The sequence below is a fragment of the Nicotiana attenuata genome, unplaced genomic scaffold (genome assembly GCF_001879085.1).
Source record: "Nicotiana attenuata strain UT unplaced genomic scaffold, NIATTr2, whole genome shotgun sequence".
Taxonomy (NCBI): domain Eukaryota; kingdom Viridiplantae; phylum Streptophyta; class Magnoliopsida; order Solanales; family Solanaceae; genus Nicotiana; species Nicotiana attenuata.
In genome coordinates, this window is record NW_017670735.1 from 123,866 (window position 1) to 129,387 (window position 5,522).

Here is a 5,522-nt window from a genome sequence, read left to right on the forward strand (position 1 = left end):
GTCCCGATTTATGTGGTAGTCATGTTTCGTATTTTCATATCACCCCCCCCCCCCCCCCCGGTGCTCGAATGCGAAGAATACGAATTTGAACACCGGAAGTCTTGCTCCTTCGAAGATCCCACTAGTGAATGGTTGGATAATATTTGGTCCGATAGGAAGCTTCACTTCTCATTAGGAACTTTTCAATAGAGCCAAAGCCCAGTGGCTTGCACTCGTGAGCAGTCGGGTAACCTTTGGCCTGATAGAAAACTTTACTTCCTGTAGGAATTTTGCTATCGAGCAAAAGATTATCTAATCGTCCCATAGTGATTCATTGCTCCCATGCCTTGTCATATAAAAGTCTTACTTTTGCTGACGGTGCTTTCTCTGTAGTATGCTTTTTGTTCTGCCTCGTTAAAAACCTTGCAGAAAAACCCAGTTGGGACACAAACTGGACGAAGGAAAAAGAGTGTAGCACATACTTTCAATGTAGGCGGTTTTCATCAACAATAATATCTTTTGAGGTGCGCCATATTCCAGTTGCTCGGCAATTTTACTCCGTCTTAATTTTCCAATTCGTATGATCTTTCCCGGTGACAGCTGAAACCCGGTAGAGGTCTTCCCATATTGGACCCATCTTTCCTCAGTTGCGCTCCCGGGTATTTGAGTCACTTTCCTAAAAACCAAGTCTCCCACTTTGAAAAATGAAGATTGGCTCTTCGGTTGTAATATCTTTCCACTAATTGTTTTTAGCCTGCCATCCTTATATGTGCCAAGTCCCTGCATTCGTCGAGCAGCTCCAATCTGACCAGTAATGCTTCGTTGTTTGATTCTTCGTCCGCCCGGAAGTATCTCATGGTAGGTTCTCCTACTTCCACCGAGATCAAGGCTTCTGCTCCGTATACGAGAGAGAAAGGTGTCTCCCCCGTGCTTGATTTGGCCGTTAATCGGTATACCTATAGCACTCCCAGTATCTCTTCGGGCCATTTGCCTTTGGCTGCTTCCAATCTCTGTTTGAGATTCCGAATATTTACTTTGTTCGTTGATTCTGCCTATCCGTTTGCGCTCGGGTGGTACGGCGATGATGTGATTCTTTTAATTGTTAAGTCCTCAAGGAATTTTATGACCTTTGCGCCTATAAATTGTGGCATGTTGTCGCAGGCTATCTCTTTTGGTATCTCGAACTTGCAGATTATGTTCTCCCATAGGAAATTGACTACTTCGCACTCGCCGATTTTCTAGTATGGACCTGCTCAACCCACTTAGAAAAATAGTCAGTTAAAATCAAAAGAAATCTTTCCTTATCGGGAGCCGGTGGCAGCAGACCAATTATGTCCATCCCCCATTTTATTAAATGCCAAGGAGACAAAACCGAGTGCAATAGCTTTTCCGATTGATGCACCACTGGTGCGTGGCGTTGATACTTATCGCATTTCTGAATATAAGCCTTAGCGTCTTGTGCCATTTGGGGCCAGTAGTATCCTGCCCTAATTAGATTTAATACTAAGGAATCCGCGCCCAAGTGATTTTCACAGATTCCTTCGTGGATTTCTCTTATGACGTGAAGGCTCCTAGACATCGGGCCAACGGGCCTTAAAAAGATCTTCTATACAATTGACCTTCCCTGAAGCAGTATCTGGCTGCTGCTTTAGTGCGCAACGCTCGGGAAGCCTTGGGATCCTTGGGTAGCTTGTCGTGCTCGAGATAGTCAATAATCTCATTCCTCCCATCCCAAACCAAATTAGTCGTGTTTACTTCATAATAGTCGTCCACATCCAATACCGAATACATAAGCTGCACAACCGTACTGGAGTCTGACCCCTTCATTTTCGTGAACGAGCCTAGATTGGCTAGTGCATCTGCTTCCGCATTTTCTTCCCTCGGAGTATTGATTATTGACCATTCCCTGAACTGTGCAAGCAGAGCCTGGAGTTTCACTACATATTTTTGTATGCGTTCCTCTTTGGCGTCAAAGATTTTGTAGACCTGATTTACTACTAGTTGGGAATCATATTTGATTTCTGTGACCTCGGAGTCCAGTCCCCGAGCCAACTCGAGTCCTGCAATCAAGGCCTCATACTCCGCTTTATTGTTAGTCAAAGGGATAGTTCTTATGGCCTGCCTCAAGGTTTCTCTCGAAGGCGTGATTAATACTACACCGAGCCTAGTCCCTTTCACATTAGAAGCTCTATCCGCGAACAAGGTCCAGACTCCCGATGACTGTTCCGACACCATCACCGCTTCTTTGGTGGCCAAAGGCAACAGTCCAGGACTGAAATCAACCACAAAGTTGGCCAAAACTTGTGATTTGATCGCAGTCTTGGGTTTATACTCTACGTCAAATTCACTCATTTCGATTGCGCACTTGGCCAGTCGACTTGAAAGTTCAGGTTTGTGAAGGATATTCCGCAGGGGAAAGCTTATCACCATGGCTATCGGATGACATTGGAACTAAGGCCTAAGCTTTCGAGCAGCGACTACGAGAGCTAAGGCCACCTTTTCGAGGTATGGGTAGTGAGTTTCCACTCCCGTTAAAATTTTAATAACATAATATATAGTAGATTGCATACCCACATCTTTACGGACTAAAACGACACCTACCGCTACCTTCGAGACCGCTAAGTAAATAAGCAATTGTTCGCCTTCCTCTGGTTTCGATAGTAATGGAGGGCTCGATAAATACTTTTTCAAATCTTTCAGAGTCTACTGGCATTCCAGTGTCCATTCAAAGTTGTTTTTCTTCTTCAGAAGTAAGAAAAAGTGATGAAACTTTTCTGAGGAGCGAGAAATGAACATGCTTAAGGCAGCCAGTCTTCCTGCTAACCTCTGAACCTCTTTCACATTTGACAACTGGTCGGGAATGTTTTCGATGGCTTTAATTTTATCGGAATTGACTTCGATTCCCCTTTGTGACACTAAAAACCCTAAAAACTTACCGGAGCTGACTCCAAATGCACATTTTTCGGGGTAAAGCTTCATGTTGTGCTTCCTTAGGATGTCAAAGGTTTCTTGGAGGTGTTTCAGATGATCACATGCGTTCAAAGACTTAACCAGCATATCATCTATGTAAAATTCCATTGTTTTCCCTATTTGTTTTTCAAATATTTTGTTCACGAGCCTCTGATATGTGGCTCTGGTGTTCTTAAGCCCGAAAGGCATCACATTATAACAATATGTGCCAAAGTTTGTTATGAATGAAGTTTTTTCCTGATCCTCCGGGTTCATTTTGATTTGATCCTACCCGGAATAGGCATCGAGGAAACTCAACAACTTGTGTCCGACCGTCACATCAATTATTTAATAATGTTTGGCAATGGGAACGAGTCTTTTGGGCACACCTTATTCAGATCCTTATAATTTATGCACATGCAAATCTTATTATTCTTTTTTTGGAACTACTACTACATTAGCTAGCCAATCAGGATACTTTACCTCCCGGATTGAACCGATATCAAGCAATCGAGTTACCTCTTCTTTGACAAATTTGTTCCTGAATTCGCCAATAGGGCATTTCTTCTTCCTTACCGGATGGATGTTAGTAGGGGTGTGCATTCGATTTATCGATTCGATTTTGACCCTTATCGATAATTACTTATCGATTATCGATTTGTACATATGCTTATCGTTATCGTTTCAATAAGGTTTCGATTTTTTCGATTTCGATTTATCGATTTTGGGGGCTTATCAATTCGGTTATCGATTACACCAATAAGAAAATTTGCGGGATTCCACGGAAAGTATATCGCTATAAACGCGCCTAACTAATATGGACAAAAAGAAGCTAAAATAAGACGAATACCATTTATAATATAAAAATTGTGTCAACAAGCACATGCACCAAAACTAAAGTAAGGGATCAAATGTATGCCACCAACACTCCAACGGTATAAAAAAACAAAACAAAACAAAACACATCATCACGGCTAATTCTGTTTTCCATTAATTTGAACTTCATTCCCTTGATCTTTAAATATGATCATTCCTTAAATGTGGTAGAGGAAATAATAGGGTAAGGGACTTAGGGTAAAGGAAAGGGTATAGATTAGGGAAAATAATATTGTATAGCCGCTTTCAAAATAGTAGCGGAATATATATACATTCTGTATGTTATATTAATCTACACAAATAGGTAATTCTCATTTAACAAGTGTCTACAGTCTAGGGGTGTGCATTCGATTTATCGATTCGATTTTGACCCTTATCGATTATCGATTTGTACATATGCTTATCGTTATCGTTTCAATAAGGTTTCGATTTTTTTCGATTTCGATTTCGATAACAAATAATCGATTCGATTTATCGATAAACCGATTCGAATGCACACCCCTAGATGTTAGGATCCAGGCTTAACTTTTGCACAGCCACCTCTGACGGGATACCTGTCATATCTGTATGCGACCATGTAAAGCAGTCAACGTTAAATTTAAGAAATTCTATGAATCCTGACCTGAGCATGGGGTTTAGCCCTGTCCCCAAGTGGAACTTCCTATCTATGAATTCTTTCGTTGTGGATTTGGTTGCGTCCGTTTCTTCTGGTACCTGGAAATATCTTGGTACCTGATAGGATTCCGACTCCTCCTCCCCCTTATTGGCTTCATTGGCTCGGGAGCAGGCGTCAGTTCCTGTAATTGCTATGTCGCATGGTCCTTCCCTTTGCTATTAGAAACTGAGATCGTGTTCATCTCCCTTGTTGCCGGTTGGTCTCCTCTTATTTGTTTAATTCTCTCCAGAGTTGGGAATTTCAGAAGTTGATGGTATGTTGACGGCACAGCTTTCATCTCGTGTAGCCTTAGTCTTTCAAGAATAATATTGTAACCCATATCTCTGTCTACTACTTCGAAAAAGGTCGTCTTCATTACCCCTTCGGCATTCGTAGGTAGAAGAATCTCCCCTCGGGTTGTCACGCTTGCTAAATTGAACCCGGCAATGAGCTTTTGTGGATGGAATGATACTTCCAGTCAGCTTGGGTTATTCCATCACTCTCCATTGGATAATATTGGCTGGAATTCCTAGGTCCACCAAAATACATTTAACTTTAAAATCTAACACATTGAGAGAAATTACCAAAGCATCGTTGTGTGGTAGTAGGAGTCCATCTGCGACTTCCTCCGTGAAGGTGATATCATCCTCGGCGACTTCCTAGAGTCTTTTACTATGGGTCACCGATACCTTTGTCTTTTTTGCTGCCAAAAAGGTTACACCATTAATCTCGTTCCCCTTGAAAATCATGTTGAATGTTAGACGAGGCGGATCTTCACCTGTTTTTGAGGGTTCCATGTTATCCCAATTGCGGCCGTAGTTATTGTTATCCCCGTCACTTAATAATTCTCTAAGTTGGTCGTTTTTCAGCAATGTTGCCACCTCCTCGCGCAAATGACGACAGTCCCCTGTCCGATGGCCTTTAGTCCCATGATGCTCGCACCATAGATTATGATCTATCTGACTGGGATCAAATCTCATCAGCCTCGGGAACCAAGCTTCTTTAATGTTTCTCATTGTCGAAACCAATTCCACTATGCTGACATTGGAATTATCTTCGGGCA